We start from the raw sequence: 15,446 nt of genomic DNA on the forward strand, positions 1-15,446 counted from the left end.
ACAGGCGCCGCCACCACGCCCGGCTAATTTTTTTGTATTTTTAGTGGAGACGGGGTTTCATTGTGTTAGCCAGGATGGTCTCGATCTCCTGACCTCGTGATCCACCCGTCTCGGCCTCCCAAAGTGCTGGGATTACAGGCTTGAGCCACCGCGCCCGGCCTCTTTTTTTTTTTTTTCTTGAGACAAGGTCTTGCTTTTTTTTTTCACCCAGCCTGAAGTGTAATGGCACGATCACAACTCACCGCAGCCTCAGACTCCTGGGCTCAAGTGATCCTCCCACCTCAGCCTCCCAGGAAGCTGGGACCACAGGCACATGTCACCACTCCTGGATAATTTTTAAATATTTTTGTAGAAACAGGCTCTTTCTATGTTGTCGTAGCTGGTCTCGAACTCCTGGCCTCAAGTAGTCCTCCTGCCTCAGCCTCCCAAAGTGCTGGGATCACAGGCATGATCCACCATGCCTGGCCTCTTTTTCTTTCCAAGGCACTTTTTGCAGTTCTTTCAGTAGAGAGGCTTTCAGGTGAGTCTAATGTGGAGGGAATGTCGGGAGCTCTGTCTTCAGTATAGGTGGCTTGATTTGTGTATATTTCCCAGTGTGGACTGCATGTTGGATCTAAGGGCAGCAAACCCCAAATGCTGATGCCGTGAATCTGACTTTTTTTTTTTTTTTTTTTGAGATGGAGTTTCGCGTTTTGCCCAGGCTGGAGTGAACTGGTACGAGCTCAGCTCACTGCAACCTTGGCCCCCCGGGTTCAAGCAATTCTCCTGCCTCAGCCTCCCTAGTAGCTGTGATTATAGGTGCCCGCCACCACGCCTGGCTAATTTTTGTAATTTGTTTTAGTACAGACGGGGTTTAGCCATGTTGACCAGGCTGGTCTGAAACTCCTGACCTCAGGAGATCCACCTACCTCAGCCTCCCAAAGTGCTAGGATTACAGGTGTAAGTCACAGAGCCTGGCCTTGATTTTTATTTTATTTTATTTTATTTTGAGACAGAGTGTAACTCTGTCGCCCAGGCTGGAGTGCAGTGGTGCGAACTTGGCTCACTGCAATCTCCGTCTCCTGGGTTCAAGTGATTCTGCTGCCTCAGCCTCCTGAGTAGCTGGGACTACAGGCACGTGCCACCACACCCGGCTAATTTTTTGTATTTTTAGTAGAGACAGGGTTTCACCTTGTTAGCCAGGATGGTCTCGATCTCCTGACCTTGTGATCCTCCCACCTCGGCCTCCCAGAGTGCTGGGATTACAGGTGTGAGCCACTGAGCCTGGCCTTGAGTTTTATTTATTTATTTATTTTTTTTTTTTTTTGAGACGGAGTCTCGCTCTGTAGCCCAGGCTGGAGTGCAGTGGCCGGATCTCAGCTCACTGCAAGCTCCGCCTCCCGGGTTCACGCCATTCTCCGGCCTCAGCCTCCCGAGTAGCTGGGACTACAGGCGCCCGCCACCTCGCCCGGCTAGTTTTTTGTATTTCTTAGTAGAGACGGGGTTTCACCGTGTTAGCCAGGATGGTCTCGATCTCCTGACCTCGTGATCCGCCCGTCTCGGCCTCCCAAAGTGCTGGGATTACAGGCTTGAGCCACCGCGCCCGGCCTTGGCCTTGAGTTTTAAACTTATCAAGTCCTCAGTGAGGGGAGCACTGTTCTAGATACCAGGGTGCAGCCATGAGCAAAACAGCCAAGAGTCCTCACCCTTCTGGGACTCACCTTGAAGTGGAAGAGTCAGTCAACAAACAAGATAAAGAAGTAAAACACGCACCATGTCAGCTGGTGATAAGCGCGAGGCGGCAGAAATTAAACAGGGAAGGGGCCTAGGAAGCAGTCCTGCATGGCTTCACAACGGGGCTATGTTCTGAGAAATGTGTTGTTAGGCTGTTTTATTGTGTGAACCTCATGGAGTGTACTTGCTGCGAACCTACATGGCACAGCCTCCTCCACACCTAGGCGCTATGGAGTAGGCTGTCGCTCCTAGGCCACAAACCTACACGCACGTGACTGCCCTGAATTCTGTGGCAGTTGTAACACAATGGCAAGTATTTGTGTAGCTAAACGTAGAAAAGGTGCAGTAAAAATATGGTATAAAAGATTTTTTAAAAGGTGCACCTGTACAGGGCACTTAACCGTGGATGGAGCTTGCAGGACTGGAAGTTGCTCTGGGTGAGTCAGTGAGTGAGTGGTGAGTGAATGGGAAGGCTGGGACAGGACTGTACACCACTGTAGACTTAACGGACACTGTACATTTAGGCTACACTAAATTTGTTTTACAAAATGTTTCCTCAATAATCAATTAACCATAGCTTACTGTAACTTGTTTACTTTGTAAACTTTTAAATTTCTTAACTGTTTGGGTTTTTTTTTTTTCTTTTTTTTTGAGACAGAGTCTCGCTCTGTTACCCAGGCTGGAGTGCGGTGGCATAATCTCAGCTCACTGCAACCTCTGCCTCCCGGGTTCAAGCAATTCTTCTGCCTCAGCCTCCCCAGTAGCTGGGATTACAGGCACCCACCAACTGTAATCTATTTGTCGTTGTTGTTTTTTTTTTTGTATTTTTAGTAGAGATGGGGTTTCACCATGTTGGCCAGGCTGGTCTCGAACTCCTGCCCTCTGGTGATCTGCCTGCCTTGGCCTCCCAAAGCGCTGGGCATGAGCCACCGTGCCCTGCCTTGACTCTGTGGTAATACCACTTAGCTTAAAACACATCTTATTCAGTTGTAGAAAAATATTTTCTTTATATCCTTATTCTGTAAGCTTTTTTCTATTTTTAAATTTAAAATGTTCTACTTTTATTTTTTTGATTTCTGAGCTGCTTTTAGTAAAAACTAAGACACAAACACATGAGCCTACGCCTCCCCAGGATCATTAGTATCACGGTTCCTCCTCCATCTCTTGTCCCACTGGAAGGTCTTTGGGGGCAGTAACACACGTGAAGCTGTCACTTCCTATGATAGCAATGCCTTCTTCTGGAATAACTCCTGAAGGGCCTGCCTGAGGCTGTTTTACAGCTTTTTTTTGTATATAAGTAGAAGGAGCACGCTCTAAAATAACAATAAAAAGTATATATACAGCCCGGCCAACATGGCGAAACCCCATCTCTACTAAAAATACAAAAATTAGCCCGGCATAGTGACAGGAGGCTGTAATCCCAGCTGCTCGGGAGGCTGAGACAGGAGAATAGCTTGAACCCGGGAGGCAGAGGTTGCAGAGAGCTGAGATTGCGCCACTATACTCCAGCCTGGGTGACAGGGCTAGACTCTGTCTCAAAAAAAAAAAAAAAAAAAAGTATATATAGTAAATATGTAAACCAGTAACATAGTCATTTATTATCCTTATCAAGTGTTATGTACTGTACACGGGCCGGGCGTGGTGGCTCACGCCTGTAATCCCAGCACTTTCGGAGCCTGAGGTGGGCGGATCACCTAAGGTCAGGAATTCTAGACCAGCCTGGCCAACATGGTGAAACCCTGTCTCCACTAAAAATACAAAAATTAGCTGGGCGACGTGACTTGCACCTGTAATCTGAGCTACTTGGGAGGCTGAGGTAGGGGAATTGCTTGAACCCAGGAGGCAGAGGTTGCAGCCTGGGCAATAGAGTAACACTGTGTCTCAAAAAAAAAAAAGTATTATGAACTGTACATGATTGTATATGTTACCTTGTCTTTTACATGACTGGAACCACAGTAGGTTTGTTTACACCAATGTCATGACAAACAGGTGAGTAATGCATGGCGTTCAGACCTCCCTGTGGCTGCAATGTTACTAGGCAAGAGGAATTTTTCAGCTCCATTGTCTTCTTATGTGACCACCCTTGTAAATGTGGTCCATCGTTGACTGAAACAGTGTTATGCAACACATGACTGCATTAAGGTGGAGGGTGTTGAAATTTTGGGAAGGGTGGCCAGGGATGGTCTCCCTGAAAAGGTGGCCAGACCTGAAGGAGGTGAGGGAGTGGGAACAGCCAGTGCAAAGGCCCTGAGGCGAGGGGCCTGGTAAGATTGAGGCCCACATGGCTGGAGCAGAGTGAGCGGGGGAGAGTGGGAGGAATGAGGGTAGAGAGGAGACATTTGCAGATCTCTTAGGGACCTGCACAGGTTTGTCTTTTCTCTGATTGAGAAGGTAAGATTTTTCAGGGTTGATTACTTTTTTTTTTTTTTTTTTTGAGACAGAGTCTCACTCTGTTGCCAGGCTGGAGTACAATGGCCCAATCTCAGCTCGCTGCAATCTGCGCCTCCCAGGTTCAAGTGATTCTCCTGCCCCAACCTCCTAAGTAGCTGGGATTACAGGCGCGCACCACCACGCCCAGCTAATTTTTGTATTTTTAGTAGAGACGGGGTTTCACCGTGATGGCCAGGCTGGTCTCAAACTCTTGACCTCGTGATTCACCTGCCTTGGCCTCCCAAAGTGCTGGGATTATAGGCGTGAGCCACTGCGCCCGGCCGATTTATTACATTTTTGAAAAGTCTGACTAGTGACCACACGTATATGGAACCAAAGCAACAAAAATAGGGCACCCAGTTCCCTTCCCAAGAGGCCACCGCCATTCCAGTTTCCTGCTGGCGACCAGTTCCTTGACATTATCTGAGGGAGTTTCCTGTCTTGCATTAGGTCGAACTGCCTGACATTGTGCTTTTGTGGGTCAAGAATGGTTGAATATTGGCAATTTTATGAGGTTCAGCCTCATAAAATGAGGCTCTCAGGAACATGAGGAATTTGGCCAAGGCTTTCCTGCCGTAAAGAGTTGGTAGTCCTCCCCCAGTTCCTCCTGCATCTCACTGTCCTCTTTCAGTGACAGGCCCAACAGTGCCTGTGACACCAGGGCGTGAAAACCCCTGCCCCAACTTGTAGCGTCAAACCGGGGCTTGCTATGAAGCCCAACAAGAGGCTGCCCCTTCCCACGGGGACCTCACCTGGCTTATGATGGTAGACACTTTGCCTTTCTGCATCTTGGTACCACCAGTTTTGAAAGCACAGCTCCCAGAGGGAGGGGCACCCGCGGACTCTTGCTGGATGTTTGGTGTGGCTCACGTGGTGGGGATGCTCTCTGGAACTCGTGGGCATTCTGGATCAGTCACCAAGCACAGTAGCTGGCAGAGCACCCAGCTTGAGGTGTCTGTGGGAATCTGTGCTGGGACCAGGTGGCTCAGGCTTGGGGAGGAGGCCTGAGGAGCTGCGCACCTCCCTGTAGCGATGGGAGATTTGCAAGTCGTTGTGGAACCCTAGGGCACTCATCTTGGTCCTGTGGGAGCGGGTGGGGGTGAAATAACCTTAAAGGAGATACGGTGCCAACTTTGGAAGAGCTCAGTCGGGAAGTTGTGCCAGTTGGTAAGCCTTTGGCTGCAAGCGGTAATAATAGCATCAGCAGCAACAACTGCAGCAGCAAGTAGGCAATGTATGTAGCGTCTGCTGCATGCAAGACTGTGCCAGGCCCTTCACATGAAGCCACTCCTTTAAGCCTCCCGACAGCCCTGGAAGATACTATTCTCTCTTTGCAGATGAGGCAACTAAATTTGAATAACTTGTTCAAGGTCAGGCAGCTAGAAAAATGTGGTGACGTGATTTTTTTATTTTTTTAGATTCAGAGAATACATGTGCAGGTTTGTTACATGAGTATATTGTGTGATGCTGAGGTTTGGGGTACAGATCCTGTCACTCAAATAGTGAACAGAGTACCCAATAGGTAGATTTTCTTTTCCTTTTTTTTTGAGATGGAGTCTCGCTCTGTCACCCAGGGTGGAGTGCAGTGGCGCAATCTCAGCTCAGTGCAACCTCCGCCTCCCAGGTTCAAGCAATTCTCCCTGCCTCAGCCTCCCGAGTATCTGGGACTACAGGTGCCACCCCCTCCCCCCTCCGCCTCACCATGCCTGGCTAATTTTTGTTTGTATTTTTTAGTAGAGATGGGGTTTCACCTTGTTGGCCAGGCTGGTTTTGAACTCCTGACCTCAGGTGATCAGCACTTGGCCTCCCAAAGTGCTGGGATTACAGGCGTGAGCCACCGCGCCCGGCCGGCAGATTTTCAACCCTTGCCCCGTTCCTTCTTGGCTTTTGGAATTTTCAGTGTCTATTGTTCTTTTGTGTGTGTGTGTGTGTGTGTGTATACCCAATGTTTAGCTCCCACTTAGAAGTAAGAACATGGAGTGTGTGTGTGGGTATGTACCCCATGTTTAGCTCCCACTTAGAAGTAAGAACATGGGCTGTGTGTGTGTACCCAATGTTTAGCTCCCACTTAGAAGTAAGAACATGGAGTGTGTGTGTGTGGGGGTGGGTGTGGGTGTATACCCAATGTTTAACCCCCACTTAGAAGTCAGAACATGGGCTGTGTGTGTGTATACCCAATGTTTGACTCCCACTTAGAAGTAAGAACATGAAGTGTGTGTGTGTGTGTCTGTGTGTACCCAATGTTTAGCCCCCACTTAGAAGTAAGAACATGGGGTATGTGTTTGTGTACCCAATGTTTAGCTCCCACTTAGAAGTAAGAACGTGGGATATTTGGTTTTCTGTTTCTGCATTCATTCACTTAGGATATTGGCCTCTAGCTACAGCCATGTTGCTGCGATAGACACGATTCCATTCTCGTTTAATGGCTGTGTAGTATTCCATGGTATATATGTACCACATTGTCTTTATCCAGTCCACCGTCGACGGGCCTCGGGGTTGATTCCATGGCTTTGTGGGTGGATTCACATGCTATTGTGAATAGCGCTGCGATGAACATACAAGCGCAGGTGTTGTTTGGTAGAACCGTTCCTTTTCCTTTGGGTAGATACCCAGTAATGGGATTGCTGGGTCGAATGGTAATTCTATTTTTAATTTTTTGAGGAATCTTCAAAAGCCACTGCTTTTCCCCAGTGGCTGAGCTAATTTACATTCCCACCAACAGTGTATCAGCATGGTGACGTGATTTGGATTCAGGCAGTCTGACTCCAGAGCTGTATCTTAACTCCAAAGCTCTATGTGCTACTGCAGTGGTTTTCAAACCCCAGCAAGACCAGGCGCGGTGGCTCACACCTGTAATCCCAACACTTTGGGAAGCCAAGGCAGGTGGATCATTTGAGGCCAGGAGTTTGAGGCCAGCCTGAGCAGCATGGTGAAACTCCATCTCTACTAAAAATACAAAAATTAGCCGGGTGTGGTGGCACACACCTGTGGTCCCAGCTATTCAGGGGGGTGAGGCGGGAGAATCGCTTGAACCTGGGAGGCTGAGGTTGCAGTGAGCCAAGATTGCGCCACTGCACTCCAGCCTGGGCAACAGAATGAGTGAGACTCCGTCACAAAAAAACAAACAAAAAACCCTAGCAAGGATCAGAATCCCCAGAGGGCTAGGTAAAACAGAGATTGCTGGGCCCCACCTGATTCTGTAAGTTCCTGATTCTGTAAGTTCCTGATTCTGTAAGTCTAGATTGAGAATTTGCATTTTTGGTGACACTGGTGCCCTTAGTCCAGGAAGCACGTTTTGAGAACCGCGAGCTACTCTAATAGGAAGCCCGAATGAAATTGGCCTGAAATAACGAGATTTATGATCTCATATAACAAGCCTGTAGGTAGGCAGCACAGGAGTTGACTAAGCAGTTTCCCAATGCCTGCAGGGATCCCATTCCTCTCCTTCAAGCCACCCTGCCATCCATGGTGTGTCTCCTGGGTCCCTAGACTCCCTGCGTGGCCACAAGATGACTGCCAGGGCTCCAGTTGGCACACACTGACAGGGCCACATCCAGCAGCAGAAAGAGGGCATCTCTCACTCGCTGTGTATCTCTTTAAGAGTGAGGAAACCGTTCATTGATTCCCTGCCTCCCAGATTTCCCTCATATCTCATTGGCCAGCATTGTGATACGTGACCCTGCCCAAGAAACCAGCCAAGGGCCAATTAGGATTGACCCTCTGGGGCTGGGGCCTGGGGCCTGGGGCCAGCGGCCAGCCTCACCTGAAGTAGGTAGCACAGGGAGGAGAGTGGCTACAGGAATAAAATCAGAGTACCATTTAGGAAAGGACTGGGAAAGGGGGAGGGATATTGGGTAGGCAGACAATTGGATTTGCTGCAGAAATAAGTGGAACAGAGTGAAAACATAATGTCCATGCATTTTTGTCATCGTGCTTGCCAACTTTGTTTTGTAATTACCTGAATCAGGACTTACCTTTTGTTCTCTAATCATGCCCACCTTTGAAACTGTGTGCACAGAGTCCCTGTACCATAAGAACTCTGAATCTTATTGGAATACCAAGTATTTTGTCTGACAATTCAGGGAAACCTGAGTTGAGTGATGAGGCAGCAGTCTGAAGGTTAGAGTGCGCGGTCTTTTTTTTTTTTTTTTTTTTTTTTTTTTTTGAGACGGAGTCTCTGTCGCTCTGGCTGGAGTGCAGTGGCCGGATCTCAGCTCACTGCAAGCTCCGCCTCCTGGGTTCACGCCATTCTCCTGCCTCAGCCTCCCGAGTAGCTGGGACCACAGGCGCCCGCCACCTCGCCCGGCTAGTTTTTTGTATTTTTTAGTAGAGACGGGGTTTCACCGTGTTAGCCAGGATGGTCTTGATCTCCTGACCTCGTGATCCCCCCGTCTCGGCCTCCAAAAGTGCTAGGATTACAGGCTTGAGCCACCACGCCCGGCCGAGTGCGCGGTCTTTGAGAGCACTCACTCTGCTCAGAAGCACCTGGGTCTCACTCCTTTCTCTGCTCCTGAATCCCTCCCCCCTCCTCCTTCCCCTCCATGCAAAGACTGAGTTTCCGCCTCTGAGGGTCGTCCTTGGATGAAAGGAGAGGATGCCTGTCAAGTGCTTACCCCCAGGGGCCAGCATATGGTAAGTGCCTAAGAATGTGGCCTCTGCTATTAACATATTAAATGTGACTTTTTATGTATGTATGTATTTGTTGTTTTTAAAGACAGTCTTGTTCTGTCACCCACGCTAGAGTGCAGTAGTGTGATCATGGCTCTCTGCAGCCTCAACCTCCTGGGCTCAAGCAATCCTCCCGCCTCAGCCTCCCATGTAGCTGGGACCACAGGTGCATGCCACCATGCCTGACTAATTTTTTAATCTTTCATAGAGACGAGGTCTCACTTTGTTGTTCAGGCTGGTCTTGAACTCCTGGCTTCAAGGGATCCTCCCTCCTTGGCCTCCCGAAGTGCTGGGATTACAGGTGTGAGCCACTGTGCCCAGCATAAATGTGACTTGTAATAAATATAATTTGATGATCCTGCCCCCCCTCATCAAAAAAGAAAAAGAAAAAGAAAAAGATCTGTGAAGAGTGACCATCCCTTTTGCAGACTGAAATTTCCTGAGGATACCTGTTGGTACTGCTCGTGTCCACATTGTAAAGCCATCACCCTTTGAGACTGCAAAAGGCTGAGGAATGCAGTGTGGGTTCTGAGCCAGACTGCTGAGTGCAAGTTCTGGATCCATCTTGGGCTCCTTGTTTTACTTTGGGCAAGCCACTTAGCCTTGCATGTCTTAGTTTCCGTATCTGTAAGGTGGAGCTGGTAACGGTACTGTCCTCCTAGGTTGTTGGGAGGATTCGAATACATGAAAGCACGTGACATGCTTAGACCACTACAGCATCTGACCCAAAGCAGTGCTCAGTACAAGATATATCAGCTAATCTTTGAATATTCGGTGCCAGTTCATTCAGAGGGGACTATAAGCTCCCTGTGGGCAGGGTTTATGTGGTTTTTGTTTACTACTGTGTCCCAGTGCCTGACTCAGAATAGACATTCTGTTTATATTTGTGTGTGTGGATGAAAAGAAGCATGGTAAGAGCCTTTCTTAATTTCTTTTCCTTCAGCTGCCTGGAATTTAAACTCTGGCCATGAGCTGATTAATCGGTATTGTGAAGGAATAAAGTGGACCTGTTTGACTCTGAGGGCAGCATGTGATAAGTGCAGCTGATAGTTGTTGAGCGTTTTTGTGAGCCACAAGCACAGTGCCCACCATAAAGATCTCACTTGGCCAGGCACAGTGGCTCATGCCTGTAATCCCAGCACTTTGGGAGGCCAAGTAGGGAGGATCGCTTGAAGCCAGGAGTTCAAGACCAGCCTGGACAACACAGTGAGACCCTTGTCTCTACAAAAATAATAATAAAGCTCTCACTGACTCTTCATCCCATTTCATACATGAGGAAACTGAGGCCCAGTGGGAGCACCTGCTTCTCCTTGCAAGAGGAGATCTAAAGTACTGGTTAAGGCTGGGCACGGTGGCTCATGCCTGTAATCCCAGCACTTTGGGAGACCAAGGCAGGTGGATCACCTGAGGTTAGGAGTTCGAGACCAGCGTGGCCAACATGGTGAAACCCTGTCTTTACTAAAAATACAAAAAAAAAAGTAGCTGGGTGTGGTGGCGCACACCTGCAATCCCAGCTATTTGGGAGGCTGAGGCGGGAGAATTGCTTGAATCCAGAAGGCTGCGGAGGTTGCAGTGAGCCGAGATTGCATCACTGCACTCCATCCAGCCTGGGTGACCGAGCCAAACTCTGTCTCAAAATAAAATAAAATAAATAAATAAATAAATAAAGTAGTGGTTAAAAACTGGAACCTTGGAGCCACTCTACTTGGGTTAGATCCCCACCCCAGCACTTTCTTCCTGTGTGACCTCCAGCCTGTGACTTGTTCGTTCAACTTCTCATCTGTAAAATAAGAATGCTGATAGTTTCTCCTTAGAGGGTCGCTGGGAGGGTTAGAAGAGAGAATTCATATGCAGCGCTTAGAACAGCCCCTTGTGCAGTGAGCATTCCTGTTGTGGTTGTTGTTATTAGCCAGCCGAAGCTGTTCGGTTGTGCTTCCAAAGCGGCTGGAAGAGTCCAGCGACCGCGTTTAATCATTAAGCTGCATTGCCTCTGCGAGCTAGCGCCTCCTCTGCACGGGCCAAGGAGCCCGCCTTTGGATTGTACGGTTCTGAATGAAGCATCCAGGCGCAAGCTCAGGGCAGGGGATGGTGTGGGCACAAGTCCAGCCCTGGCTCGGTCAGTGAACAGGTGGCTGTGTCTGAATCCGAGGTAACAGGCGAGCCGCCTTTGTTACCTTTGAGCTTTCTCTCAAGTCCATTCAGACTCCTCAGACCACGTGTCTGATGAGTAAGGAGGCCTTTTCTTTCCCTCCCCCAGAGGGACTGTTGGCAAAACAGCTTTCTTTGGGAACGCGCCTGTTCACGACGGACCAGCCATCTCCTGGGGAACTCCGGTGGCTGGCGTGTTCCTGCGGCTGTTGAATAAGTCGCTGTTAGGAGCTGGCACGGCAGGTTCCCGTTTCCGCATTCCAGACACCCACAGCGGGCTGGGGGCGGGCACCACCGAGGTCGGCCTGGAGAGCCGAGGCAGGTGGCCTCGCCCTGGGAGGACCCGGGACAGGAGGAGCCCACCTGGGGCTCCCCTGACAGCCACCTGCCCACTTTGTGATGAGAGCCGTGTTCGGGGAGTCTTTCAGGTGAGCGATGTTCGTTAAATGTGGCAGTGACTTGCCAAGAAAGTTAATCATGTTTCTTCCTCTCCGGAGTTAGACAGTTGTTTTTTTTGGTTTTCTTTTTTTCCCCCCTCTTCTCCCTGAAATGTTTACCTGTCTGCTCCTAACTGTGAAGAAAGAGTGGGCCGGGTGTTGAGGGACTGAGAAAAATGGAGGACATTTCTCCCGAGAGAAGGAATCGGTGACTCTTTCAGTGAGCTGAGCTCCTGCTGGATGCAGACTTCTGTGTCGGGGCTGGGGGCGATCCCAGCCTGGTGTAGACGAGCTCCGTGGTCTCGCCTGAGTCCCCTTTCCTCTCTGGGCCTCAGTTTCCTCTTCTTGTGAAACGGGAACTAGCAGCAGTGCCCAGTGAGTCATCTATGTAAAGTGCTTTAAGCCTGGGCACTGAGCGGTGCTCAAGTGTCCCCACCCCAACCCCGGGCCCCCATTTTCCCTGTGTGACCTTATCTGTGACCTCTCAGCTGCTTGCTTGCTGTACCCCAGCTACACTGGCCTCCCGCTGTCCTCCCTCAGAGACTTTGCCCTGGCTGTTCCCTCTGCCTGGAACACTTCCCCTAGAATCCCCAGTGCCACCTCCCTCCTTCCCTCCCTCTTTCAAGTCTCTGTTCTGATGTCACCTTCTCCATGAGGCCTCTCTCCTTATTAAATTGTACCTTCTCCCTCACCCTCACCCTTACTCTTTACTTTATTTTTCTTCCTAGCATTTATTTCCACTCAGAGTGTTTTGTCTATGCTCTGCTTCCCAGCTCTAGGCTCCATAGAAGCACAGGCACTTTTGTGTCCATCCTTGTAGAACCGTTCCTGGCACATGGTAGATGCGGGCTAAATTATGATATGAATGAATTTTTATCAGGTGCAACATGGTCCAAGGATGGGTGGCCAGCCTCGTTTGGGGTTTGAGGAGGGTGTCAGCTTTTCCAGGAACCTGTGGCTGCGGGTGAGGAGGCATGCGCAGATGCCTCCCTCTGGTCACCCAGCAGCTCCCTGGCACCTGCCTGCAGCATCCAGCCCTCTGGCTTCTTGTCCCACAACCCCTGCAGTTTGTGCAGCCCAGGCCTGGTAGTGACTCCTCCGGGCAGCCTGGGTGCCTGTGGCATGGAACAGGAAAGCTTGGCCTAGTAAGTGGAGAGGATGTCAGGTTCATTTAGGTGGAGAAGGCTGTGTGGAAGACACCACCCATATACACACATCCCATATTTATCTCCAGCTCCTGCTTGCTGTTCCTGCACGGGGAGGCCAGGGAATGCCTGGGAAGTAGCAATTAACCAGCCAGGCACAGTTGAGCCATCTCCCCTGCTTTAATGGGCAATAATTCTTGCTCTGGGGCTGAACAAGTTTTAATTAAATGGTGAGCTCGAAGAATCTGACCGTGTAATAGCTGACACATCCTCATCTATTTTCTAGCTCCTGGTGTCAGCAATTGATTCTGTAAAAATATCCTGGGCAGGGCTTCCCTGAGCTCCGTGGAGTGAGGTCAGTGGCCCTCTTGGATTTCTCCCAGCATGAGGCACCAGGGGACCGAGGTGCTGATGGACTTCATGCTGCTGTAGCATACATCATCACACGTCAGGACCTGCTGCTATTTTAAGAATGTGCAGAGCAGGAGGGAAGCTCTTCTACAACATTTAACATGTATGTCCCTTGAGCTCCCAGTGCGGGAGTTTGGGGTTGAGTTGGGGACCCTCCTATTACACTTATTTCATATAATACCTGAGCCCCAACACTGTGGGCACACTACTTCTCTGGGCCACACGTTCCTTATCTGGAAAATGGGGATAATTAATAGATGATTAAACGAGAAGTCAAAGTGAGATCAGGTGACTCAGCACTGTGTCTGGTGCATAGATAGCACCCAGCAAATTAGATTTTAAAAAGATAATTCTTTATATGAATTATTTTCAAGCCCCTTTTTAATATTCACGGTCTGTCCCTTTTTTGTGCCACCCCCCACTCCACCCCTATGTCAGCATCCTCTCGCAATCCTTCACCCATGGTAACAATCAAGGACTGTATGTATCTTTCCACATTCTTCTCCTTGGTTATATAATCCTATAGGAGGTAATATTACACTTATTTTCTTGCATTTTGCTCTTCTCACATAGCAAGCAGTGCCATGTGGAAATGCCTCTGAGTCCTTGCGTAGTGCTCAGATTTGTTCTTTTTAGTGGCTACATAACACACAGTGGTGTGGATGCAACATAATTGATTTGGCCAAGACATCACTGATGGGCATTCCCTTTGCTTCTAGAGTTTTTTCTCCCCTAAAATTAATATTTTTATTGATAGCCTTCTTTAATTAGATTGCAGGCGTCCAACCTGTTTGGCCACCTTGTTAAGCTCTAGGCCTTTGAGAATGAATATGAAATAACAGTAGTATAATGATGCCTCTCGTCCAGATAGAAGATGTATTTTTGGAGGGTTCTTACCAGGTCCAGCACTGTGTTGAACCAAAAAGCAATTTAAATGCTTTTTCATTTTTAGGAAAATTAATAGATTCATCGCACTTAGCCAGATTAGTTGTGTTTAATGTACTTATTATGAAATAAGAGTGAAAGGACAGTTCATGTTTTTTCATATTAACAGTCTTGGTTGGAAATCAGAATGTGCAAGAGATTTTTGTTGGAATTTGTGATCGATTGTGTGTTTCTTTTTCAGGTGGCACTTTAGTTAGGGACTGTGCTTGTCTTCAGGAAACTTGTACAGTGTTGTACCCAGATAGAGGTTTGTTCTAGTTATCTATTGCTGCACCACAAACCACCCCCAAACTTAAGGCCTTAAAATGACAGCAGTTTCTTATTTCTTGTGAACCTGTGGTTGACTGGGGCTTAGCAGGATGGTTCTTCTTGTCGTGCTTGGGGTCTGTTATGTGGCTACAGTCAGAGGGTGGATGGGGCTGGAACATTCAAAATTGCTTTACTGAAATGGCACCTTGGGAATGACTGGGTCCATTTCTGTCCATAGTCTTGGGACCTCTTCTTTCATGTGGCCTGGCCAGCCTGTAGCTGGACTTATAACATGGCAGCCAAGGACTTTGTGAGCCTTCTTAAGGCATAGATTTAGAACTGACCTCACATCACTTCTACTTCATTCTGTTAGTTAATGTGAGTTGAAGAGTCAGCCCAGATTCAGTATGGGAGGAATATCACAAAACAAGTTCCAGGAGGTGTGGTCCACTGGGGGCATCTTTCTATCCAGGCTACCACAGGGTTCATTTTCTCAAGTAAGAAGTACAGAGCTCAGCAGGCTAAGGTGGTGCTCACCCTCTCTCTGCTGCTCCAGGTCCCTCCTTATCTGTGTCACCATCCCTAACCTCTTATTCATAAAATGGTTGCTCCACCTCCAGCCTGATATCCTTGTGATGGGCAGGCAGAAGCAGGGCTCTAAGGAAAGGAAACAGCACCTGTATCAGGAAACCAAAGCCTTCCCTGAAATCCTTAGCAGACTTCTGCTTGTGACTGTTTGGCTAGAACTTTGTGACATGGCCACTCCTTGCTGCAAGGACATCTGCAGTTTTTCAGTTGGGCTCATTGCCACCCTGAGCAAAGGGTCAATAAGGAAGAAGATGGAGAGTGGACATGTTGGGCACATACCTGCCAACGCTCTATCCAGACAGCCACAGAAGTGGTGGGTAAACAGAGTCAGCATACATTCATTTATCAACTGTTTAGTAAATTCCTGGCAAGGGCAGGGCACTGAGCTTCTCCCAAAGACTAAGAGTGTGCAGGATTTTTTGCAGACCTTGACCAGATCATTGCTGAGCTCACCTCTCTCATATCAGTGTTTGAAGTTAGTCTAATGATAAGAATAGTAGCCAGTCTCTTTAAGGGCTTACCTTGTGTAGAGGAACTGTTATGAATACTTTTCATAAGCCAACTCAGTGAATCTTCACAGTGGCCCTATGAAGTGGGCACTGCTATCACCCCCTCTTCTCAGAGGCAGAAACAGAGGCACAGAGAAGTTCAGTAGCTTGCCATATTTCCTCTGACGAGGGCATGGTGGAGTTGAGATGCGGTCTCTCCTGGT

The 15,446-nt window shown here is 48.7% G+C and overlaps 2 protein-coding genes across 5 annotated transcripts in view; one reads left to right on the plus strand and one right to left on the minus strand.

Annotated features, from left to right (window-relative positions):
- ZNF607 (zinc finger protein 607) overlaps positions 1-15,446 on the minus strand; it is a 405,121-nt gene that overhangs the window by 206,570 nt on the left and 183,105 nt on the right. The window lies entirely within an intron of this gene.
- The window catches only part of SIPA1L3 (signal induced proliferation associated 1 like 3), a 308,993-nt gene that overhangs the window by 14,403 nt on the left and 279,144 nt on the right, over positions 1-15,446 (plus strand). Inside the window, exon 1 of one of the 4 annotated variants that reach the window (XM_050768876.1) lies at positions 10,043-11,387. The exons of 2 other annotated variants lie outside the window; for them this stretch is intronic. The gene's annotated coding sequence lies outside the window, so the exon portion shown is untranslated. Of the gene's footprint in view, positions 1-10,042; positions 11,388-15,446 lie in introns of those variants that run through there. One more of the 4 variants, XM_050768872.1, reaches the window with a different exon arrangement.

Source organism: Macaca thibetana, chromosome 19 (genome assembly GCF_024542745.1).
Source record: "Macaca thibetana thibetana isolate TM-01 chromosome 19, ASM2454274v1, whole genome shotgun sequence".
NCBI lineage: Eukaryota > Metazoa > Chordata > Mammalia > Primates > Cercopithecidae > Macaca > Macaca thibetana.